This window comes from Aptenodytes patagonicus, chromosome 6 (genome assembly GCF_965638725.1).
Source record: "Aptenodytes patagonicus chromosome 6, bAptPat1.pri.cur, whole genome shotgun sequence".
Lineage (NCBI taxonomy): Eukaryota > Metazoa > Chordata > Aves > Sphenisciformes > Spheniscidae > Aptenodytes > Aptenodytes patagonicus.
In genome coordinates, this window is record NC_134954.1 from 20,188,306 (window position 1) to 20,214,756 (window position 26,451).

The 26,451-nt window shown below is 39.2% G+C and overlaps 1 protein-coding gene across 2 annotated transcripts in view; it reads left to right on the forward strand.

Annotated features, from left to right (window-relative positions):
• Positions 1-2,215: 2,215 nt before the first annotated feature.
• BCHE (butyrylcholinesterase) overlaps positions 2,216-26,451 on the forward strand; it is a 55,487-nt gene continuing 31,251 nt past the window's right edge. The window contains exon 1 of one of the 2 annotated variants that reach the window (XM_076341416.1): positions 2,216-2,246. The gene's annotated coding sequence lies outside the window, so the exon portion shown is untranslated. Of the gene's footprint in view, positions 2,247-24,463; positions 24,551-26,451 lie in introns of those variants that run through there. The other variant, XM_076341415.1, reaches the window with a different exon arrangement.

Genomic DNA, 26,451 nt, shown 5'->3' on the forward strand with positions numbered 1-26,451 from the left:
CCTTGACTTGTAATAGGCATCGTTTTATCATGCCAAAATATCTTGCGTAAAAACATGTGAACACAGTTCTCAGAATTAAGTTCGTTAATAATTACTATATAAAGAGGTCAAGGATCAAAAGTGCCAGTAAAGTCTTGTGAAGTGTGTGTAGATTATATTTCCAGGTTACAATACTGAAAGCCAGAGCAATCTTAATGTATATAGAATAAGTCTAATATCCATAGGTGAAATATGGTCTCAGTGAACGTTTTTCACAGAGTAGTAACTGGAATAAGTAACCCCAGCAGTCTGCTTCTATAAAATAATACGCTGTTGGTATAAGTGAAGTATTTCTTAGATGCAATAATATTTATTTACAAATTCAATAGAACAAGCCATGTTTGTTTAAATACTGTAGAAATAAACACAAACCCCAACTCAGAAACTCCAGTCTGGTTTCCTAATGAGTTTGTCATCCTAAAAAACACGTCCCTGGGCCAGCTTTCCTCTGAGAGTATGCTCATCTCTTTGCTTGGCAATCACATGCCTGCTGCACTCCTCAGCTTCACCCAGGACTCCGCTCATGGGAGACTGGTGTCTCTTAGCTGTTTTCAGCACAATATCACTGAAAGATAAAAATGTATCTGCATTTTTACATCTTAAATATACATACCATTAAATAAAAAATCCTGATTGGATGTGCTGGTACTGAACAGGATCATTCTTGAGCAGAATATGTCATGGCTGGGTATGGTCAGAACCTGAGCAGGAAAACACTGAGCTTAGGATGCAGCTCTGCTTGCTACAACAAGGCACGAGCTTGCAATGGGGGGAAAGACCTGCCTGCTTTAACCAGGCTGCATGAAGGGTCCCAGAACAACAAATGTCAATGAAGACCTGACAGCACAGATCTAATTGGTGGCACCTCAAAGACCCACCTAGGTCCCAGCAGCCCTCTCCTTCAAAAGGCTCGTAGTCTGTGTCACCCACACCACCTGTTACCACCACAATTTCTGCTGTTACCAGTTAATCATTAGCATTAGCCTGATTAGCTAAGCATGGTTCTGGTGTGGCTGTGCCTACTTCTGCCGCAAACACCCACTTGTAGTTTATCACTGAATGAAAAGTGTCTCCAGTCTCTCTCTGCAGCTTAGGACATGGTCACATTTAAGCCTTTTAAGATGTTTAATGTTTCACTTAATGGATTCAAGAGCATAATAGCAACCTGCTCTTTAACCTGGGAATGAGCATGTGAGCAGCTGGAGTAGGTCAAACGTTATCTCCAACTTAACTTCCCTGTGTTGTTTTAGATGGCCAAAACTCAGGACATAAATGGCTCAGACTTAAGAGTTTATAATGCAGATGACAAATACATACAGGACTGAGGACACAATCAAGTGACAACGTGAGAGTGACAACATTGCAGATTTGCTGAGAACTGAACAGTGGAGTCTCCTCAACTTGAATTATCTTTCAGACATTTTATTTATAGAGTAAAATTTGGATTTTTTTATTCAATTAAAATACTCATAGAAAATACTGCGTTTTTTTTAAAAAAAACCCACAACTGTTTTATTTTTCATCAGAAAACTGGAAGTGGAAAAGAAAATAATTCAACGTCACAGCAGCTAGCTGACCAGAATGCAGAGCCCTTTCTCAGTCCCGAGCACTGAATTGATATCCCACACTGATGTAGCCAAGTAATACCAGATATGAAAATTGAATGCGAGTTGGATGACTACCCCAATGTTACACTAGATTTTAATGCTTCTTTATTTCTAATAAAAGCAATGTGAAATCTAACACATTCTACTCAAATGACAAACTGACCCTATGAATTAAAACTGCAAAAATTTAAAGAAAAAAAATTAAATCTACATGTACTTGTTTTGGATCTTGGAAAGAATTTCAAAACAAACAAAAAACTCCAGTCCTATCAGCAACTATAAAAATATGCTACAATAAGCAAAGGTCTCGGCAAAGTGGGAAATGCACAAATTTGTAAACAAAGCTGAGCAGAAATGTGTGTGTTTCCTTCAGTTGTTTGCCAAAGTGTCATTACTTAAGTACATTATTTACATATAAAAAGTAGCATATCTTTTGAGTCATGTGATGTTCCTGGCTCCTTAATGTGATGCTTATCTGACAGCAGGTAAACCAGCAATTGCAGATATAAGTAGTTTGGCTACTTGGTAGTCAGTTCTTGGCCTGAGAAAGCTCCTTTATTCAAAGAAAGAAGCAGCAAGACAGGAAAATCAGCTTTTGAGGTTGGTCTTTTCTTCTTCCTTTTCAGGTAAAAGAGTATTAAAAATGGGAGAGGTGGAAGTGTTGATTTGATCAGACAGGGAGGTTTGAGTAAATAAACAAATATGTGCTGTTTCCCCCCATCATTTCCATGTTAATTTTTTGCCAACATCATGGGTCTGACATTTTAGCATGCAAATGATGAAAGCAGCACCAGCCGGACCTGTCAGCTCCACGGCGGGGGGCTCCGGGTGCTTTGGTGTCCTTTAGTCCTGAACTCTGGACTGTCCCCTCGGCGGCTGCCGGTCACGCAGAGATTGCCACTGGCACCAGACCAAAACAGCTGCAGGGTGTTCAAAACTGCAGTCAGCCATGCAAATCCCAAAGCGCGGTTCTGGGAAAATGAACTGAATTGCACCTAAATCCTGGAAGAGACTACTAGACCTATGTTGCCCTATGCTTTCAGCTGCGCACAGAGGACAGACAAAAGATGTTTTGTCCAGGAGGAAACTGGGGGTCCTCCTCTGTGGGAACCCCAAAAGAGAATTAACTAATTGCCAATGGCATGTTGTTGGTCCTTTCTATGCTCTTTATTGTTGAAAATGCAAAATGTGCCCTAGGAGAATGAATAGGCAGTTAAATGTATTGCATTACTTTACTATTATACTTTACTACTAAATAATCTCATCTTGGACAACCACAAAGAGGGCATATAGACACCTCTGTGTCACACTGGAGGGGCACCGCCTGACTCTACAATATGTACGGACACATGGAAAGGCAAACACAAGGAGATGGTTTGTACCCAGCTTATGTGGGATCGCCCTTGTGCAAAGGGGACCGGTGTAGGAATTAGCAGTGCTGCAGAAGAGGAAAAGATATCATCTAAATCTATCATGGCCAAAGAAATAAATGTCAGCCTTAAAATTGCACAGTAATATTGGAGTGAGAATTAGCATTAGGTTGAGTAAACTGAATGAGATAAAATTATGCATCAGTGTGGAATGAAACTGCATGTACTCTTTTCTCTTTAAAGTGTTAGCGGGACATCAAGGTGGAATTAAAATGTTTTAAATGTCAGTTGCTTGCATCTCCTAGATCCCACCAGGAATTTTCCAATCATCAAAAATCCAGTCATAATAAAAGCACTTAAAATTACACTGCAGTTTGCAGCTATTTCTCTCTAGCTGATAATGCAGTAAGATGTCTTTTGTGCAATGCATGTTATAAACAGAAGAAATAGAGCAAACACTTCTCAGCTGATTTCCTGCTACTCCACTGGCACATAACTTTTGGCAATAAGGTTGATACTTCAAATGTATTTTTCTTTGCACTACAGTCATGCCATGAGATTAGCAAAACTCAGACACTGAAGTTTACCATCACTTGATGGTGCCTTTCCAACGTGCTGTTTGCTTCTGCTGGTGAGGCTGTGTGCTTTCTGGGCTGGGGAAGCTCCTTCTGCACGATGAGGCCGCTTGCAACTAATCCTTGGTCACAGCTCATCAAGACACTACTGATATCCCAGAGCTTTCACAGTTACATATTACAGTTATTAATGTAACATGCCTGACAGCTCACTGCTTGAAGCTGAGCACTGAGGAGTAGCTATTTCTTCTTCTTCAGCTTCCTCATAGCACACGAATTGTGCTCAGCTTCCTCCCTTCTCCCCTCCCTTTTCTCTCCCAGCTGACCCTAAGGCCATCTGCAGCAACAAGAGATGGGCTGTGGCACAGATGAAGTTAATCATTAGCTGATACAGCGGTGAGGTCAATGCTGTAGGTAACTAGGCTGATTAACACGTGTGATCCTGCAGTAGTGCTTAGTTAAACCTTTGCATTCTTCCTTTGGGGATTAATCTCGTTTTATACATTTGCTTCTGGACAGTCAGTGGTTGTGTTCAGGTCTTTGGATCCTGGAGAAGTCAGACTGGTCTGTGAAACTGCCCCAGGCTTCCTGGGCTCCTCATTTTTTAAATCTTTGCATAAACATCTCTGCACTCCTACCATAACTAGCATACTTGTTTTAGTGAGCAATAGCAGTAAATCATTGCATTTCTAAGAATTCTGAAAAATAAGCTTCCCAGGCTTTCCCAGTTGTAAAACCTTTAGAAAGGCTCTTCTTCCCTTTCTACCCGTTTTTCTCTGGCAGAAGTATGACTGTTATACAGTAATTTTCCTTCCATGTTTTTAAAGTGACTGATTTTAATTTGAATGTATTTTGCCCTGAAAATCCTTTCAGTCAATATAGAATTACACAAAGCAGCTTTCTGAAGAGAAAAATTATCTGAAGATGTTTCCACTGAGAGGTGTGTGTGTATTTGTGCATGTGGGTGTGTGCTGTGTACGGGGAACACAGTTGCCTCCCGCCTGAAGCCAAAGCAGTTTACTTCTTATCTAGCAAAGGGGAATACTGGTGCAAAGCTGCAGTAAGAAAGAAATCAGAAAAGAGTGTGGGTGCCCAATTCCTCCTGTCTCAGTGCAATGCAAAGAGGCTGCGTTAGTATACCGTCTAGTGACAGTGCTGAATTACCACCTCACTTACAAATAATGGACAAATTAGGTCTTGGTACTCTTGGCTCATGCCAGGTCATCCCAGCCCTACTTTGCACCACCTGCCCTGCTTTTATGTCCTTTGCTTCTTTATCCCTGCTCCCAGAGTTTCTCTGATTCAAGAAATGGTCTTCCCTCATTTCTCTCACCCAAAACAGGGCTCGGTTGATGAGCCCAGAGGGAAGAACAGGCCCTGGGGTTCCTGTAAACCGAGTGAGGAATGTGGAAGGAATGACTCTGGACAGTCCAGTGGCCCTTCATTTCTGTGTAGAATAATCACTTTTCAAAAGGTATTTGAAAAGCTCTATCGCTTTTGATGGACTGCTCTCCACCAGCCTGACTTCAAAGAAACAAGATGAAGTTTTAGAATGGTGATAAGCTGGGGAAGAAAAAGTATGGATTCTATTTTCAAATAAGTACATCATTCTGCAATGCTGAAAACGTGGATTCAGTTTCTTTTTCAAATAAGACTATAATAACACAGTTACCAGCATACAGCTTACTGCTGTTGTTGATGACTTCTAGACGCGAGATAGCGAGCCCTGTACCAGTTCAGAGTAGCCAAGGAAACGTGGCAGAGGAGTCAGAAAGCAGAATTTACATCTCAGACGACTTTCCAGTATTCCTGCATTTGTGTTCATCTCAAACTATCATGCAAACTTATTTAGTTTTGTAATGTCAGATCAAACCAAGTCATGCGCTCAGGGACAAACAGTAGAATTTAACAGCTCTGGTTAATCTAAGATAGTTTCATTGGAATAGCTGTATAGAAATAAGACATGAAGGGTAAGATATTGATGTACTTTCCGATAATGATGCATATATTTCTGGTCCCTTTGCGTCAAGAGTGATGTTTTCAAATAAGGACAGGGTGGACAAGGTTTACTTGGATGATGAGGGGAAAGTAAATTCTTTCCTATCCCCAAAAAGTCTGATAGACTGAAACAGGTTGGCTTAGCTTAGAAAAATGATGCAGCTGATGCAGATGTTTCCTTCTTATAAATTTAACCACAAAGAAATATCCAAGAGGGGAAAATGTAATAGGAAACTGTAACACTCATAATAAAAATAGTTTTGTATGCATTTATTCTGGAAATGAGAGTAAGATTTCTAATCACAAGTGATTGAGATTGTTAAATGCTCTTCCATTAGGAGTAAAGCGGGCAAGAAACTACAAGATTATCTTTAATCAAGCAACAAGTGAAATAATATATAATGATTTCTTATATAGAAGAAAGTAGAGGTCTGGACATGATGAGCAGGAAGTCTTAAGGAATTTTGCTGTGAAAAAGATTGATTTTTGTTAAACAACATGTTCAGAAGGAAAAAAAGTGGGCAGAAGCTATCAGCCTGCTCCAGCAAATGGATGCTTTTGGGATTATTACAGTTAGTAGGCCTTCTAGCTTAATTAAACTGTGTTCTTATCAGCTAAGTAACACTGAGAAATCTAAGGAAACTGAGATGTTACACTTCTAACAAAATGAACCAGTATCCTCAGCCTTACCTTAATCCATGTATTTGAGAACAAGGGAAAGGAAAAGGAGATACTGAAAAATGCATACTTTAAAAATAATGTGAACATAAATTTTTTAATTTTGTAGATATCCTTACCAATACCAATAAAGATCAGGGATACTTTCTGAATTCCTTTCTAGGTGGATATCAACTGTTGATTTCCATCAGTTCCTCTACAGGGACCATCAACACTTCACAACTGCTAATCCTGAATTGTGAATAGAAGGCAAATGCTTTGCATGTGTTACACACAACCTGAAATAAAATACAATTCTTGACTTCAGTCCTACATTATTCTCAAAAGGACAAATGTACTGTGTAAGCTGGGAAGGCTTCCAATCACATTTTTAGAAAAATGAGATATTTTAGGTGGCCTACACTAGGCAGCATTATTCATAATGTAAATGAAAATATTACATAGTCACATATATCAATACACGTTGGCATAAGGCAACTGATTTTCTGAGATCATTGCTTCATCAACTGACAATGAAAATTAAATGTTCAACTTTGTTTTCTGCCAATTCCTGCTGCCATGATGCCTAAATATGAAATACGCCACGAAGACAACTTTTTGGCTGAACCGACTGTTAATCAATTTATGTCCTGAATCATGAGTATTCATTGTACTTAATAATTTTATCTTGATATATGTACACAGGATAACTGAGTCAGATTTCTCTAATCAGTGTGACCATGGCAGCTTTTCAGCTTTTGAGATGCTGCACAGTTGAAAGACTTTTGCTGGTTTTGCTGGTCAAAAAAGGAGCAGAATCATGTGTAAAACTGCTTTTACACTTTTCAAAGCTCTTGTTGCCTAGAAGACATTTCTGTTGTGCTTCTTCTGAATGTTTTCCATGTTTTCTGTGATGTGATTGAAACTGAATTCAAAATCAAGAGGATGTGAAATAACAGCAAACTTTTTAATTGGACTTTATCTTTTTGCTAGCAGTCGCCTGCAAAACATTAACCATTTTTGGCTGCTTTTGAAGAATGAGCAGACATTTTTACTGAGTTGTTGTTTGGATTTTTTTTTTTTTTGAGAGTTAAACAACCATCTCTGAATCCATTAGTGTCTTTATTGGTAGATTCATGAATCTTCACCTGCATGAAACTTCATCTACCATTTTTTCCAGTTGGCTACATTTACTGGAAAATGAGTTGTATACCATTTACTTCCATGCTGAATGTCTGCATACATCCATGGTATGACTTAAACCTTTAAGACGGAGTTTACTTGGGATTTAAAGAATCTTTTTGATGCTGAATGCTATTCATTCAGATGTAATAGCAATGTTTTCCACAACAGCAGCATGGTTCCCACATTTTTTCAATATACAGGGGAAAAATATGTTTTATCTGCCTTGCAGAGCTTCAGACTCCCTGAATGGTTTAAAAGAAAAATTGTCTTTTTTCTGATTTATGAGCAATCACAAGTAACACAGATTCTCCCCTTGGGACATTTCTACTGAAGTATAACCACATCGAGATTAAGCTTCCTCTTTGCATGCCCTGATAGTCTTGTGGGTGCTATTACAAATTAAGGCATACAGACTGGGGAGCCTAATCTAAAGCAAGCAAGCACGAGTATTTATTGCAATACAGAAGTGCAGAATATTTGCTGAGTAAGCTAATACTTTTTGCATTATGCTGAGGATTTAAAGTGACAAAAATCAGCCCCAGCAGCAAGTCTTGGGGCACTCCATATTAACCTCTCTGTATGTCAAGAATTAGATCTTTTTTCTTCTCCTTTGTTTTCTCTATCTCATGAATAGTTTTTAATCCATGGCAGAAATTTAACTTTTACCCTGTAGTTTTCAAATTTCCATAATAGGCTTTGGTGATGGATTGTATCATAAGCCTTCTAAAACTACAACTGAACGATCTCCTGAAGTTTGCTTTTATTCTCTGTTAACTTTTTTTGCTGGCATTGAACAGATCTGTGGGGCAAGATTTTTAACCTTTCCAAACAGGGGGGATTTTTCCCTATTTTATGATTTTCTGAACGTTCTGGAGTTTTATATTCACATTTATTACCCCATCTGAAACACTGGACTTGACATAGTAGTAGTTGCTCCTCAGTAATTTAGACCCTAGGAAATCTGAACATGTCCAATATATAATTACTTTCTTTCTGAAGGGACAGATTCGCATCTCAGCTAAATAGATGTACAGAAGCAGGCTGTAAGAGTGCTACTGTGATTTTCAGTAGCTAAAAACCTGGTTGTATTCTTTGGGAGACTATTTTGGGAAAGAAAGTAACTGTGCAGCGTGTCATCTCTACAACTACCTGAAAGGAGGTTGTAGCGAGGTGGGTGTCAGTCTCTTCTCCCAAGTAACAAGCGATAGGACGAGAGGAAATGGCCTCAAGTTGTGCCAGAGGAGGTTTAGATTGGGCATGAGGAAAAATTTCTTTACTGAAAGAGTGGTTGAACATTGGAACAGGCTGTCCAGGGAAGTGGTTGAGTCCCCATCGCTGGAGGTATTTAAAAGACGAGTAAATGAGGCGCTTAGGGACATGGTTTAGTGGGCATGGTGGTGTTGGGTTGACGGTTGGACTCAATGGTCTTAGAGGTCTTTTCCAACCTTAACGATTCTATGATTCTATGATTCTATGATCTGCAACTAAAGTGTGATCCACAAGCCAGGATGATGCCAGCTCCCCACTGGGAGCTGAACAACCTGAGTTACGTTTCTTGTGCTAGAGCAATTCCTGATCCAGTATATTCCCACAGAAGTGCATGAAAGAAGAGGAGCCTTTCCTTCTCTTCTTTTTAAGCAGAGCTAAAAGCTGTTTTTCTTGGCATACTTTGAGGGAAGATAGAAGACAGTGTATGTTGCATCAGTGGAGGAAGAAAGCACACAGCATGGAAAAGCTACTCCAGCACCAAGCAAAAAGTTGAGGAGTAGCTGGGGAATTATCCTAAAAGGTTTGGGAATATTTAGAAGAGAACACATAGTCAAATGCTTAATGACGTGGAAGTTAAAATTAAACTAAATCATGTCCAAATGTGACTCTGAGTTATTTTGTTTAGGTTTAAAGATTTGGGATCCTGGGCTTGTTTTTGTGTTGTGGGATGGTCTTGTCTCTTGTGTCACAAACCCCTAAAACTGATCTTATCTAATTATCTATTCTTATGATGGAACATATCAGGATCCAGCCTCGATTCTTAGCCCAGTTTTCTTTATACTATCTCACGTACAACTAGCAGGTGGTGGGTTCAAAAGCAAACTGAAAGGAACAGTTTTTCATGGCTTATGTACTTATGCAATGGATCTTGCCACCAGATGTTCCTGATGCCAAATGTTTACAAGGTCGCAAAAAGTGCTTGGACAAATTCAAGGAAGAAAAACCTCTGAATGGCAATAAAATACAAAATCATCACCTCTTATTGAGGCTCATTTTTTTGCTGACTGGAAAGTTTTACATGTTTATCCTGCTCTTCTACTTTACTTTTGCAAACTTCCCTGGCATTTGTTGGTTTACCATTGGTCAGACTCTGCATAGCCATTCTGACACATTCTTTTTATGTAAAATTTCTGTTATTTAATGGAAGATGTTATTACTTCTCTGCAGTTAACATATTTCTTTAGTCATACATAGTGGAAAAGTAATTTTGAGTCACCCCACTGTCTGAGGTGATCAGTCCTGTAGAAAAAAATATCTGCTCAGTTTAGTGATGACTTAGGTTAATGGTGATTTACTTAGAAACTGTGTAATGGGGGACATGAAAGAATTAAATCTATTTAGAAATTAGCAAGAAAAGAAAAAGCTCAGGTATAAACTGTCAAAAAGGGTAATCTGAAAAATATTCTGAAAAAATTATAGGTTAGTCCAGCATACCAGAGGCACTCATAAGATTCAAAGGGTTAGTCCAGTGCAAGCAGCATTGAGGTTCCAATTGCAAACGGACATGGTGTCCAGCATCTTCACCAATCTCTACTTATTCAAGGTGTCCTCTGAGCTCTCTCCACAGCACACTCCTGATTTTTGAAATAGTATATAATTTTGACAAACTGAAACAGTCGGGGCGGGGGGGGGGGGGGGGGCAGAAATGCAGTAGTGAAAGTAAGCTGCAGTGAAGAACATTAATGGATGGTTTGTTGGAAATTGCACTGAGTGTAACATCAATTCTCAGATCAGCTTTACAGTGTTTGCATCCTAAGCTTGTGCAGGTGAATTATATATTTTTGTACCTGAATTTCATTGCCAGCAAACACTGCCAGTGGTTTACAAAGCAAGCCAAGGTCCTATGAAAAATACTGAGCTGTACAATCAAGAGGAAAATGAGTCTGAGGGACTTGTTTTCTGGGATTTTAGGGTCTTCCCAGACGAATAACAGCCATCAGATGAGCACAGTAGCATAGCTCTGTGGTGATGCGTATTGCTTAAGGGCAACAGCACAACCTGGTGGTTTACGGTTATTGTAATGTATCAGATCAGGTAGCTGCACAAGAAAACACAGGACTTTCCCTTCCTCAGAAACCAACTCATTGGCTGTACAGAACTGAAGCTGTTTTTCATTAATTTGTTTGTAAGATACCATTTTACCTGAGGTTTTCAGAATAAATAGAAAAAACTAGACTGCAAGGGCATATGCAAAAAGATAAATTAATAGGTCTCTTCCTTTCCCACATCTATGATTCTGAAACCTGGAGGAGCCGTTGTGACGAGCCATTTCATGTGGTTTTGTGCTGGATATGTCTGAATTTTTGTTCCAAGATAATAGCTAGAGGCATATAACTAAAAAGAAAGGCTTGCAATATGCACTATGCAAAATTTGAAAAAAAGACAAAAGGAAAGTATGTGCAGAAAAAAATACAAGTTTGTCTTGCTTGCTTTTGCTATTATGACGAAGCCAAGCAAAGTATGTAATATATTTACATAGACTGAATATTCAAACACCAACAATAATATTGATTCTCTTTCTTCTGTGTCTTCAGGGTATGTGATGTTGGTCAGAGTGTATCTTCTGATGTGACAGTGAAATGAAGTGAGTGCCAAATGTGCTCAGACAGAATTTTCAAATAAAATTAATTACATTTTCTGTTTTGCTTGATTCTGAAGAATGGTCTATGTTATTACTAGCAATGCAGCTGGTACTGGTGTGGTTGCTGAACAAAATTCTTGCAAACTACTTATTCAGTTCATTTACTGATTGTATAGAATGGGACAAAAGACACTAGCTGTAACTAGAAACGCGGTGCCAGTCCAATGCTGGGGCTGGTTCTGGGGCTGTGAAAGCCTTTTTCATCTTCAGGCTGTGTCCAAAACACAGACTACTCAGTCCTGCTTAACTTGATAGAAAGAACCTTTGATTTCAGCCTGTGTGGGTTTGGACCTGAGGGAAAAGGTATCTTAAGACATGCTTACCCAGGCACTGAAAGACTGAAGTGCTTTGAGCCAAAAAGTATTTTTATGCAGTGAAGATTCCTATAGGACTGTCAGAACAAGTAAATGCTAAGGTTTCTCATTGCTTCATATTTGTACTTTACTCCTGTTCGTGGCTGAAGTATGACTTACAATCTTGGTCCAAAAAAGGACTTTAGTCCACATGGAAGTATGATTAATACATTTAAACTTACACTTAAGCTCACACTTAAGTTTCATTTATTTTATTGTGATTGAATATATATGAAATGTAAAGTGTGCTGAAATTTATGAAAATGCTTATTATTCTGCTTTAGTTTATACAGAGGAAATATGGTGTTACACAGATAGGACAAAATACTCCAAAGACCAGTGAAGATATTTTTGAGAAACTGTACAAAGAGCTTTGGAAAAGGGTAGAATAGGGAAAAAAAAAATATAGAAAACAGAGAAATAATTGTTTTCTTTTCCTTGAGTGCTGAATTAGAGGACTTAATGGTCAAAGACCAAATCCTGTTGTTCACAACCTTTCCCTATAGTCCACTGAAGCACAGGGAGGTGATGCGGTTCACGCATCCCTGCATCCTACTGGAGCAGGTGCTGGAAGCATGTTCAGTTCTGCCACAGCTAGCCATAACTGTGATCAGATAACAAACACATCTGAGAGGAAATGCCTTTGTGCCAGCTTCCCACACATCCTGCTTCACAGTGGAGAAACTCCAGGATATTCTTCATTGTACTAAAATTTATTGGTGAGCACAGTGACGACAGGTCTACCTGCTTAATATTTCTTTTCATCACCCACTAATTATAACCTGTCAGTTCAGACATTGCTTTTTGCTTCACTCACGAAGTAGGTGACAGTGTTGATTACTCGATGGAGAGCTTCAAATCAGCTGGGTTGAGCTGACATGTCTCCATCAGCCCCTACTGCCATAACTGCTGTGTAGTGTCTGGGGCAGCATGGACACACACCACCGCTGATGGGATCAGTCCTCCACTATTCTTCCCTTACTGTTTGCTAAAACTATTCCATATTTTCATGATAGCAAAAAGAATTTGTCAGCAACAACTTAATATACTGTTTGGGGACATCTGCCAATCTTGACAATTGAGTATCAAACACCCACTCAGAGAATAAGCATGTACGCAGTTTTCACACTTGGGTAAGAGAAAGCTCTCCTTTTTCCATGTCAGATGGAGGGAACATAGAGAGGGTCTGTATTGTTTTCACAACACCATTCGTGCCACCAAAGTGAATGCCATATCAGCATTTACAGTACATTTAGAGGGTGAATTGTCTTTTACTCAGAGGAGTAACAATTCTGTAGTACAAATTCGATGTGTTCCCATATGTGTCCACCAAATTATGTTCTCATTGCTACAAATTTTGTATTAAATTATTTAGGTCAGCTTAAATTTAGAAAGCAACAAAATAAACACCATTTTTGGCTCACTTACATGTCTGTGATTATTGTAAAATGGTTTGCTTCCTAAATTAAAGTGATGCAAGCAGTCTGCCAGGAAAATGAGCAGCAATATTTTTTGTTATTTTTTTGAAAAGCTGGTTGTAACACTCACTCATTAACCTAACAATAGGTGGACACCTGGAAAATGAAAATTCAAATTACTTTTAGCATACACTGGATCTGTGGAGGTTTAGGTTTGAAATGTCATAATTTTCCTTTGAACTAAATAACATTTTGAGTCTTTGCCTAATGGTTTTACTATATACTGCTGCAGACGTGGGTAGCACACTTTGGCACCATACATCTTTAGAGCTATTAGGGTTGGTATATCAATATCTGTGATCCGGTGATTAGGACCGCCTAATAGCATGCATTGTCAGGATATGGAGTATTGCATTAAAAGTCATTAATAGGTCTATCCTGTGCACTGACATGATGTAATATAGCAGCTGTCCCGTGGAGAAACTCTTAAGGCATCCTGTCAAAGGTAGACATGCTAATAACTGCGGTAGGCACTGGCATATTTCATCGTGACGGCGCCAGAGTCCTTCCTGCTAACAGCACTACAGTAATGCCAGACATATTGTATATAGTGCTAAAAATCCATGCGTTAACAGCTCCATTTTTACTGACATTCTCTTGTATGCCATGCCAAAGATTTATAGTAAATGAGTTAACGTGAGCCAAGATCAGGCTTATTTCATGTGACTTTGAGGCACCATGGGGACAACAGGAGCTAGCAGGCAGATGCTTGAACTCCAAGTCTGAACAACTTGTCCTCACTGCCTGCCTACCTCTTATTTTTACTGCTGTTGAGATGCCAGCTCCTGCCAAAAACTCCAGACTTCATTTCTGGCTGACCCTATCTCAGACAAACACCTCTCTGTCCTTCCGTGCATGGGAAGGAGCTTCCCATAAGCACTTCCCCACAACTTTGTCACCTTCTATTGCCTTACATTCATGTGGGTATATGCTGTATGTGTTGACAAATGTTGCTTTGTGGTTTTCAGTGTGTGTGTCACATCTTTCTGCTTCCACCAGATGCCACTTATCTTAAATTGAAAGCTTTTTATCACTAAGACTGCTCTTAGCTGATCTCCTTGCACATCCCATTACATGAAAAGTCCTGATCATGAATGAAACTGCAGTCAAGGAGTGAAGACCCAGTACAGCTTTCTGAGAGAAAGGTTTGCTCTGTATAAACGTACAATAAAATTTCCCTACAATAAATTCAAAGAGGTCTTGGTAAAGATCTTTAGCCCAGTAATGAGGCAGAGGGAACACTGGTTTCTAAAGTGCCACAAATCAGTAAATGAAAGTTGCTCTTTGGATGTTTGCTGTGTCAAATGCTGGTTATCATCACTGGATTGGGCATTCACTACAGTGTCACTACCATCTCTGGCAGATATTTGGGGTGTACTATGCTTGGAGAATCTCACAACCATTATTCAAGTGAGGTTGTTGGCTTTAGCAGAGTGTATTTTCCCCCCTCAAGATCTTTGGGTGAGGAGGAGGAGAGAATATGTCTGTCTTTCAGTCACTTAATTGATTAAATATCCATTGAGGCACAGGAAGCACTTCTGTAGCCTCTGCTGTTGAATCTGCGTATGTAATGGAAATGCCTAAACTGGAATATCTCTGCTTAATACCCATAAACCCTTGGGCTCCTGGCTCATATTTTGGCTCAAGTGTAGCATACTAGACAGATAGTAACACGCCTGTTGAACAGCCCTTTGATAGCTCATCCCATAGCAATTCCATATCCAGAATGCCAGAGATACCAAAGGAAGAGCTTGAAAATCCCTCCAACTGCTTAAGGCAGGGGCTGTCTTCCCATGCGTAACCCCACATTGCTCAGGGGTAAAAAGCTCTTAGTCCACAGAGCAGACACCAAAGCCCATGTAACCAGAGCTTGGAGCTGCTTACATATATATTGATCCTATTGACTCTTTATCTGATCATCTAAAATAAATGCTTATTTATATTTACCCTGGCTCAGTTCTGAAGGTTGCTAGGTACTGGCTGTGCACACTCCCATTTTCTGCTTGCCGACCAGATGGTCTTTGGGTTTGTTTGCAGAAATTAGTTGGACATGTCTGGGTGCGCATTTTGGGATAGGGAGGTACCCACTGACACACTGTGGCTGCAATAGCAGGTAGGGCAGCTTGGTGAGAGCAACAAAAGAGCCAGTTCTGAGGATCTGATGGTGTTCACACTGCAGGGCTTCTTATTTTTTTTTTCTTTTCTTCTTTTTTTTTCCTCCCCCCCCCCCCCAGTTTGGAGAAGCTCTAGACTGATCCCATAGACTAAATCCCCATTGCCCATGCATCAGGTGTTTAGCGTGAACTAAATTCCTGCTGTCCAGGCACCCATCGCTGAAACATCTGTCCCAGCATTAGCTTAAAATCATTTGCATGGTGACACACTGGGATCACTTAGGCCGAAAAGGACAATGATTTGGGAAGCATAGAAAAGAGCTGGATCCGTTCGCTTACATTCCCTTTGGTCAAACATCTTGTTTCCTGTCTGTTCTGGTATAATTATCTCAGCAACATTTGATAAATTTTACTCATTGCCCATCTTCTCTTGAAATAGCTTCCAGGTTTCTCTATAAAGCACTTTGATTAAGCCCCATTTCCTATTTCATGCACCAATACTTAATTCCTGTACAGATTTTTATTGATTGTTTTTCTTAGTGTTATTTTATTTTGCTGTTTTACGGCTGCTGTTAACATTTATTAGAAAAGCTATTTTTTATACTCTGCATGTAAGAACATTGCTGCACTTTTTTTGGCAACACTGAGAATAGCTGACTAAAAATTGGGGGGGGTGGAATAAAAGGAGGAGGAGAGAAAAGACAGCATAGGAAAGTTAGCAAATTACTTTTCACTTTTCACATGGTTAAATCCTAAACACTGGTAAATGCCCTTTCACTGGGGAGGACAGTTCATATTTGATATAAGTACAAGTGTGCTTAATCAGAAAGGCAACACCACAGGCACTTGCATTTCATTGTGTGACATTCAAAATTTTCGACATTTTCATCAGCTGGTGATGGGATTTTTTTGCATGAACACGAAAATTAAAATCACTTGAATGTTTTCACTGAGCAAGTCTTAGCCATGGCACTTTATTCCTCCAGCAGCACTGGGAAATAGACTGACATTTTATTAAAGCTGTGTTCCTGCAGGATAGGCAATGAAAGGCAAACCATGTAAAACTTACTTCGCAGTGCCTGCCTGCCTACCTGTGGGTTTTCTTCAATGCAAGTGAGTTGCTGCTTTGGCAAAAATGAAGGCACATGGTTTTGTGCCATGATATTCCATCTGTGCCTTCTGAATCCATTTCCAGACCAAATCCTCACTACAACCTTTATTATGATTAATTATTGTGCACAAAAGATTCACAGCTGTGGTGGTGGCTCCAACAAGAGGCACTGGCAGCTCCTGGGCAGACTGCTCTGAAGTGGCTTTCCTTCCCCACGGTATGACTACCAGCTCAGAAGCCCAGGAGTATTCTGCAGGAACTTCTTTTGATTATTGCCTGTGGTGATTTTTAGAAAATACAACCTCTGAAACCCAAGGGCTGACTTCTGTTTACTGTGGAGAATGGATGGAAATGCTGCTTTTATTCAAGATTACCATCAAAAACGTCTTCAGTTTTTAGTAATACATTGAAAGAAAACCTACCACACTGCAGCTATAAAATGGGGTTTTAAAACAAACCAAGAAGGATGTTGTTTTAAAGTTCTAGGTGTCTGAATGCAATTCAGTCTTCTTTATGATCTTGGGCACATCTTTCAATTTCCCAGTATCCTTGGTCTGACAATGTAAATAGGAAGTCTTTCAGGTTGCGGACTGTCTTTGTGCATTTTGTATTTGTGATGGCTTAACCCCCGTTGGCAACCAAGCACCACACAGCCGCTCACTCACCCTCTCTGCCCTGGTGAGAAGGGGGAGAGAATCAGAAGAGCAAAAGTAAGAAAACTCGTGGGTTGAGATAAGAACAGTTTAATAATTGAAATAATATTAATAATATTATTATTATTAATAATAATAATAAAAACTGTAATGAAAAGGTAAACAACAAAAGAGAGAGAGAGGAACAAAACCCAGGAAAAACAAGTGATGCAGGCCAGCTTTCCCCTAGTTTATATACTGAGCATGACGTCATATGGTATGGAATATCCCTTTGGCCAGTTTGGTTCAGCTGTCCTGGCTATGCTCCCTCTCAGCTTCTTCTGCACCCCCTTGCTTGCAGAGTATGGGAAACTGAAAAGTCCTTGACTTAGTATAAACACTGCTTAGCAACAACTAAAACATCACCGTGTTATCACATTATTCTCATGCTAAATCCAAAACACAGCACTGTACCAGCTACTAGGAAAAAAATTAACTCTATCCCAGCCAAAACCAGGACAGTACTGAACCTGCCTTCAGGCAAAAGTGAGAGAATGAGCGGAGAATCGTAACGTTCCTGCAACTGTTAAAAATGCCTCTTCTCCCCAGCTGAGGTCCACAAGGTCTGCCTGTGTTCTCTATCAGTGCACTGAAGTTTTCCTTTCCTGTTTCAACCTGCTGCAACCCCTGCTAACGGAAAATATACTTACGGATTTTTTTCAGTGCTAAAATCCTACTACGTGATAGGGGAAAAGGGACTGGGAAAAGTCAGTGTTGTTTCAGGCTTGTATGATCTCCTTGGTGCAAACAAAGGTGAGAAGAAGAAAAGATAAGTTTATTGGGTGGGTTAATCCATCAGGAATCTACACAGGGCAGAATAATCACGAGCAGAATGTACTGTTAATAAACTAATGAAGGTTACTGATTAATTCTTCTTCTAACTTTTGTAAAATAATATTTCCTAAAAGTTATACATGATTAATATTTTAAGGACACTGTTGGAATCAAAATGCCCTTAGTGTTTTGACTTGTATCCTTGAACTTCATATTGAGCATGATATTTTGAACATCATATTACCTTTAAGTTAAGGTTATGTACCTAATATATAGACATATAGCAAGACCTGAGGGAGTCTACTGTACTTTACCACTAAGCCACCTGTTCTGACAGCTCTGTTTTTCAAGCAGATGGCACTGTGATGAATTACCCAATATTCACCAGTCATGACATCTTCTTGAAAAATTTGCACAGATGTTTATAATGAGATTTTCATGATTACACAACATTTGCACGTCTACAGAACGAAGGGGCCTTTAGTTAAAAAGTCACTCAGCCTGAGAAGTTTGCTTCTCTGATGGGACTACAACCCTGCTCAGCAGTGCCTGAGCTTTCATAAACGTAAAGGTCTCTGGGCATGACCCTATGGCAGAGGTCAGTGTGCGCCTACGTGTGTTATATTTCTTTCATGAAACACATAGGCAAAGAGATCAAATCAGCTGTGAATTATAGAAAATAAAGGAAAAATGGCTCTGGAATATTTTTTAGTTTTGCCCTGATGCAGTCACAGCGAGGAAAAATAAAACATGTGACGTGATGTTGACCAACATCAACACTGCCTTCCTCCTACTTGAGCAAAAGCTATTGGAGAGGTGCAGCCCAGCTGCCTTCGTTGCATGTGGGCTGCAGTAACCTCTCATACCTCCTCCCTCACAGGCTTCAGACCCACGTGGACCAGCGACAGCGGATCTGAAGTTTTATCTCATTACAAACACCTGATTATTTCCACTAAAATCCATAGTTGTGACATATTCAGGTGCTGTGACCCATTTATTGGAGAGTGGACTGGGGCACACTGAACTTGTTTCCTCCATAACTTCCCACCCGCAAGTCCCAGCAGGTCCTGATGTAAGGCTCAATTCTTTCATTCCTATTTTCAACATGCTGAATGAAATTGAAATCTGAACACTGCAGTGGCTTAAGCTAAACCTTTGAACTTCTCTATGGCATTTTTCATTAAAGATATGTATCTCTCTTGTTGATGCAGAAACTGAAAGATTGAGGATCATATAAGTGATGAGGCTAAATTAAAGAGTAAGAACTGGGAGAATTGGGAATTGGGAAGAGTTCCCACCTTCCAGATACAAGTTCTACTTAACAGATTCAAATGAGTTCATTTATCCGTCAAACTTCTTAGTTATTCATGGAGTTTGGGTATGAGAGGATATATTATTGCTGTGAACTTCATACTGCTGTTGGGAGGTGATTACCAGCAACCAAATTTGGTTATTCAGGACTGGCTCAGGCATTTATGCTTTCAAGAGTAGACTGCAGACATACAACTATTTTTTTGTATAATTTTTCACTATCAAAAACAGGTCTTCCAGCTGATGAATGTAATTATTATAGCAAGATAACACATAGTTATATTTTTTTTCTCATTGAAGGATCGTATGTAAAACCATTCAATACTTTGTAAAACACCACGATCTTTACCTGGGAAAAAAACAAAAATTAACAACGAAAAAAACCCCACAGCATTAGGCCCCAGCTCAATTCCTTCAAGCATTGGGTTTTTTCTTTTCTTTCCTGCATATTGGATGGGCTGGACCATTTGCTTGATTTAAGTCAAGAGGGGAAGGACAGACTAATAGCCTGCAGTCCCTTCTTTGAAACACAGATACCCACACCAGCTTTGGTGGTGTAAAACACATCTTTACATAATTCTAAACTAAAAAAGGAACGAAAAAGGAAACATAGAAATGGAAAACACAGTTATATTGTCAATTAATTCATCTTCTGCAGAAATCTGTGAAACCTAACTTATAACTTAATTAGTTTTCAGATTTCACAAAAGATTTCAGCTCTTTGCTGAAACTCCAGTTTTGCCTGTTTTCTTACAAGCTAAACACCAAGCTATAATAACATCATGCAAAACATATTGTGTATACATTAATCATTTTTTATTTTCTTTATTGAATCTGATCTCTATATGAGACAAAATACTGAGTTATGTAAGAGTACCATAAGGAATTAAGAGTGATTATTCAAAAGAAATAATAATAATAAATAATAATAATAATAATAATAATAATAATAATACCACATTTATCTTTTAACTGGCTATATTTTCTCATTGGTTCTGATTTCTCCAAGAATTTTATAAAAGTGCAGACCATAATTGTGCTAATAATGGGGAAATTATACCAATCTATAATTAGAGTAATAAGGAGAAAGGTGCAGTGGATCATAATTGAACCAATAAGAGGAAAATATAATCATGTTTAATGGCTTATATGAGTGTTAGTGTCTTCTGTATACTTAATAAATTGGTATCCATTTTCATGGTATGTATCTAAGACACCTTTCCTAATATTATCAAATTATCCTTCAGATCTATTGTTGGGCACATTTGATAGTCCTGGAAGCTCCTCTGGAGTGAGGTTACTTTGAATAACCAGAATAACAACAGAATTTCAGATGGGTCCCACCACCAGCTACAATCACCTGTAGCAGCACTTAAGCTCTCTCCAGGTTTACTTAGGGTGTGCCTGTTTTACATTCCTGGGTATACACAGGTGTTGCGTGCAGTACAGAGTATGAGATTTGCAAAAGAAATACAGAAAGAGGAGAAAGGTGTAACCTTTTTGTGTCACTGTATTTGGGCATAGAAAGATGCTCTGCAAGCAGGATATACTCAACTTAAAAGTAAAGGCCATGATTTATTTCCTGATATGCACAGTAGAGTAATGTGAATGCAAACCTCAAAGCTGAGCCTAAGTAGTTCCTTGCTGCTGCTGAGCTCCCAACTTCTGTGTTTTTACCTGAAGATTTCACAGCTTGCAGCTTGGTGTTTTTCTCTCTGAGTCCTTGAGCTGCTAACTGTCCCCATCTCAGCAATCTTACCCCTGTCTGCAATTTCACCTTTCGTATCTTGTACAGCTTGAGTTTACTTGTTTTCCTCACAGCTTTTTCTCACAACGTAGCAGTTTTCTCAGAGGTTTAGCCAAGGTCACACAGATGCTCAGCGTGAAAATTCAGCCGGGGATGAGAGACGGCCAAGCCCCTTGAGGGAGCTTGCCAAGGCTGGAGTTTAAACAAAACCTCCCCACGTTTTCATAGAAATGACATTTCATGTAGTTTAGCTATAATTTGCCTTTTGATTTTCCTCTCAGCAATTAAAAAAATAAGAATGTTTCCTACTTTTACATACTATTAGCATGGAAATATTTCCTCACACATGCACACACTTCATATGTGATATCCTTTACTTTGAAGTGACATAGCTTTTCAGTCCAGTTATCCTTACAGGAGCCCTCTTTCTGAAACTGTAGATGGCTTGGAAGGACAGGATCAAATCTGGTGAATGGGACTCTTCACGTGCAAGTAGACCTTGAAAGCTCAGAGGACACCGTGGGAGAGAGGCACATGTTTTCCACTAGAAATATCTGAGATACATCTTTTTCCAAACAGTTTTCTCTCTCGTAGATTTCTCAGCGCTATTAGGTGAATCCTGAAGATTTGCTTTCATTTTTGGCCTTTGCTTTCATTTCTTAAGAGACTTGGACATCTCTTGTATCAAAATTCCTATGTCAGTGTGACATCTATTTCATATGTACACATTAAATAATGAAAAGACACTTTTATCTTTGGTGGTGATTTTTAAGAACCTTGCCTTAAATAAAAATTTACATAACCTCAAAAACCCCCAGCATTATAGATGGGTAGATAGATGGACAGAGATATTTAAAAGTACCAGTATATGTGTATATATATATATATGTATAACAACTCATATATATACACGCACATCTGTATATATGGTGTTCTATCTGCTGGTTTGTGCATCCTTTCCTTTCAAGCTCCCAAAGGAAAACTGAGAAAATCACCACTCTATGCAGAATTACTAAAGGCATCAAATGTATTTAATCTCTCATTTTCACGCAGGTATTTTTAGTAAGCTAAGTAATAACTAAAATAAGTGTTTCCTCTCACAGCACACAGTTGTGAAACTTTAATTTATATGTTAATTTTTTAATTAAAGGAAAAATTATAGAAGAGGGCTTAGTTTTCTTAAAAAGTACAGCATAATAGTCTAACATTAGACTAAAGTATAATAGTCAAGAAGTATAACAGTCTAAACAGTCTGTCCTAATGCCCCCCTTCCCTGAAGACATCCAGGTAACCCCAAGGCTGAACTCAGTGTTTCCTGCCGCCCAAGAAACAGCCTGAGACAGTTGATTCACTTGTCTCGGGGTCATCTTGTCAGAGTCCATAGAAATGCTCCACATTTTGCATTTAGTAACTGTGTCTGCCTCAGAGCGGGATGCTGTTTCAGGTGCCTTGGGCACTGTAAAGGGGAGCAGAGAGGGGCGAGGAGAGGGGAAGGGAGTGGTGGTGACAGCAGGCATAGGACAACACATCCAATGCTGGAAAATAGATGAAGCCAGAAAGAGCATTTTTATTGTTTTGAGTCTCCTGTTGTTTCTCTACTGCTGAAGGCAGTGATGAGGGTTGAGAATACAATGGTTTGTCATAAGCATCAGAAATACTTTATTTAAAAGTGGCCTCTAACAAGATTTGGGGCTTATGATTCATTCCTCTGTTGTCACGAAAATGAAGCAAATGTGTGTCACCTGTTCATGTTTCCAAATGGGTTGAAGAGGCATTAGAGAAAGTCAGTGAATGCGCACGTCAGAGAACATTGAAAACTGCCTTAATTTAAAGAGCACAACTTAGTGTTTCCTACAGAAAACTGCACTTGAAAAGATTTGATCAGCAAGAGTTGCAACTAGAGTTGATTCTGAATTGATCCTATTTTGTTATTAAATATTTCTATTTACATTACTGAGATAAAAATCTCAGCTAAGAATTCTGAATTCCCAACTAGCAACTATATTGGACACTTCCATGCTAAAAGCTTAGGAATTTATAACCTGGTTTAGGTTTAGACTGGGCCATGTTCTCTCCAATGGACAGGTCCCTGCAATGTACCTTTCAAATGTCTGATCCTAAAGGTACGCTGCAAAATTACTGGGAGAAACTAAATGACCATGCTTTCTTGAGCTTTTCTCTATTAAAACACTATTTCACGTGCTAGCTTTTAAAAATCATTTGTAGTCTCCATGTTAAGGTCTATAAACTTCATACTTAACTTTTTATGTCTGCTTTATTCCTGTTCTATACATTACAAATATTGCCTTTCTCTAATTGAAACAGAGCTGTAGTGTGATTATTAAACAGAGAGAAAGTAACTCTCTTCAGCTCTAACGGGGGAAGCAAAGGCTCTCAGTAGAAGAAAACCTTAAATTGTGGAAACTTTTTTTTTTGTCAGAGCAGCACTAGTGAGCAGATGCTGCTGGGGGCCAGCAGCCTCACCACCAAGGTGGTTTCATGTGGTGGCTCAGGGATGTGGGTTTGACAGGACATTTTGTAATGGGAGTTGTCATTTATTTATTTCATGTAATTTATTTATCTTCATGTAATTTATTTATCTTCACTCCTCTTCTCTATTCTGCCTTCATTTGTGCCTCAAAACATTTGCAAGTTAAATAGTCTCTCAATATACATCTCTATAGCACACAGCAAAGAGGGTCCCACTCCCAGCTGGGGGACTACAGGTGCAGATTTACTGCTGACAAGCACTGTGGACCCCTGCATCGTGGGACACGTCCCCAGCTGTGCCGCAACCCTGACAACTCTGACCTGCGGTTTAGACTGGCTTTTACCTGCAGCGCTGAATTCTGGCGGAAACAATACTTAAGAGGTTCAAGGAAAAGGAGGATATTTGGTATACTAAGCAGCATTGGTGATTTCGTATTTGAAGCCTAAGAAGAGAGAGAAAATAGCGCATGACACCACATGGGTACCATTTTTAACCTTAACATCAGACGAGGACAACGCAGATTTCTATGGTAATCTACAGATGGCCATGAGTCAAGTAATACCACTGATGTTTACCAGTTGTTGACATGTCTGTGCAGAGGACACTCCTTTTTTATCTGCCACAGTTGCTTAAAACCAAAAATAACTACTTATGTTACAGTGAAAAGAAAAGTTTGAGGTACTTTAAAATTGTGCTAATCTTGAGCTGTACAACAGCAAAAAATTACAGGTGAGATTGGTGTTCTAAGCAAGATGAAGGAGAAAGAGGCAGGATTTTATTATAATTCTGTTTATCTTTCTAGAGTATAAAATTGTTGCCCCGTGCTAAGAACAAATCACTGCATCTTCCTTTTCCTGTAGAAGCTCATGACTGATTTTCTCCAAAACATGTTTTTCTCTGTAGCATTTCTACAACTATACCATTAGCCTTTGAGCAGATGTCAGATAGTAAGGAACGGCTGCCTGCAGATCAAGTTGCTGCTGCCAACTCCCGCGAGCTTTGTGTCAGAAACAGTTGATTATAATGTCAGTACTGTCCAATTCACGGGCTTAAAGCAGCAGCTGCATACTGCATTTTCCTTGAAGTATTCAAAGATCCTGACTCTTAAAAACTTTGTAGTTCTTGTAATAGAAGTGGGGTAAGTGATTCTTTATTTACACGTCTCTGTCTGCCAGTTCAGCTTCATTTGCATGGGGATTGGGATCTTTTAAAATGTTACGCTCTGCCCATTTGTTGCTCTCTTGGGAAAACTCACTCTGCTCTGCAAATGGAACGAGTAAGCAGGCATGTGTATCAGACTTTGGTATTATTCAAGGGATCCTGGGCTAAGTAAATTAAACTGAGCTAGAAATCACTTATTAATTCAACCATCTTTTCTATTTAAATAATGATTATATAGTCTTGTGTATAGATTTTTTTGGCTGTGTGAAGATTTGCAAGGAGAGGAAACAGTTATTGAAATAAATTATGTTCCTTTTCTGAATAAGAATAAAAAAGTATAGTCTGTTTAACTTTTGCTGGAGGAAACTACTACACAAGCAGCTTTTTAAAGTGTGCAAATACATATTATGATATATCTCTGCTCGGTTAAGGTTGATGAGCTAAAGCAATCTTCTGACCCTTTTACTCTCATAGTAGTAATCAAGTAATGTTTGTTTTGCTCAGTGTGCTTTACGTTGTTCAGTTTGTTTTAATACAGCATTAAAACCCTTATTAAAAGTAATATTTGCCATATGTTCAAGGTGTAATAATCATCCTCTGTTACTTGCTACTTTTGTTCATATTAACAGAGTAACTTGAGACTAGACAAGTCCTCTCATTCAGTAGTACAAAACTTCTGTGTTTTTCAAGCTTGATCTATTTCAAATCTTTTCTTTAAAATGCCACCTGTTCTTTTGCAGAGTTAATTAAAAAGGTACAGAACTGAATTTTTTGTTAGTTTTTTTCTTCATAAAGTTCTTGTCTAAAACTTCTTAGGGTCAAAAGTAATGCCTCTGTGTTTTGCAATGCTACAGTGTTTTCCTCCCATCCCATTCTTTTTTAATTAACAGGAAAGTGCAGAGGGGAATTAATTTTAATTACTATTTAGATATTAAAAGCTTTAGGAACTTTAACGTCTCTTGCTTTTCTTAGTGTCATGTCATGTCATTTCTCTTCTTCATAATGACGATGTTTGAAATCTCTTATTATTTCCAGCTTGTTGTTGTGGTTCCGTCTTGGGTGGTATGTTAGAAGTGAGCATGTGAAAAAAGACAGCGTCAGTGAAACAACAGACATAGAAGTTACTTTTCCCATCTCACAATGCTGTGCATTGGGTGCACACGTACCCAGATAGATCCCTACTATTAACATTTCTCACAGCTACCCCAGTTGCCTTGGCTGACCGTGAGATAGGGTGAAAGAGTTTAGCCCTAAGCTAATCTTTACATACCTTTTCTCACCCAGCTCTTAAAAGATTTTATTACAGGAATGAATGGAAAAAAAAATGACTGGCACATAGAAAGGGGAGCTAAATGCCACTAAATGATGTGAGCCTCCTGTGTGGGTCCTGCAGGCTGCCGGAGCAAGCCTCTGCTTACCCAAAATCCTCAGGAGTTGCTGGACCCCATGTGTCATTGTTGTGGTTTAACCTCAGTCGGCAACTGAGCACCACACAGCCGCTCGCTCACTCTCCCCCCCTCCCCTGCGTGGGATGGGGGAGAGAATTGGAAGAGCACAAGTGAGAAAAACTCGTGGGTTGAGATAAATACAGTTTAATAATTGAAATAGAATAATAATAACAATAAGAATAATAATTTAGTAATAATAATAATAAAACACAAAGCAAGTGATGCACAGTGCAATTGCTCACCACCCGCCGACTGATGCCCAGCCAGTCCCCGAGCAGCGGCCCCCCCGGCCAGCTTTCCCCAGTTTATGTACTGAGCATGACGTCACATGGTATGGAATGTCCCTTTGGTCAGTTGGGGTCAGCTGTCCCGGCTGTGCCCCCTCCCAGCTTCTTGTGCACCTCCAGCCTTCTCAGTTGGTAATGCATGG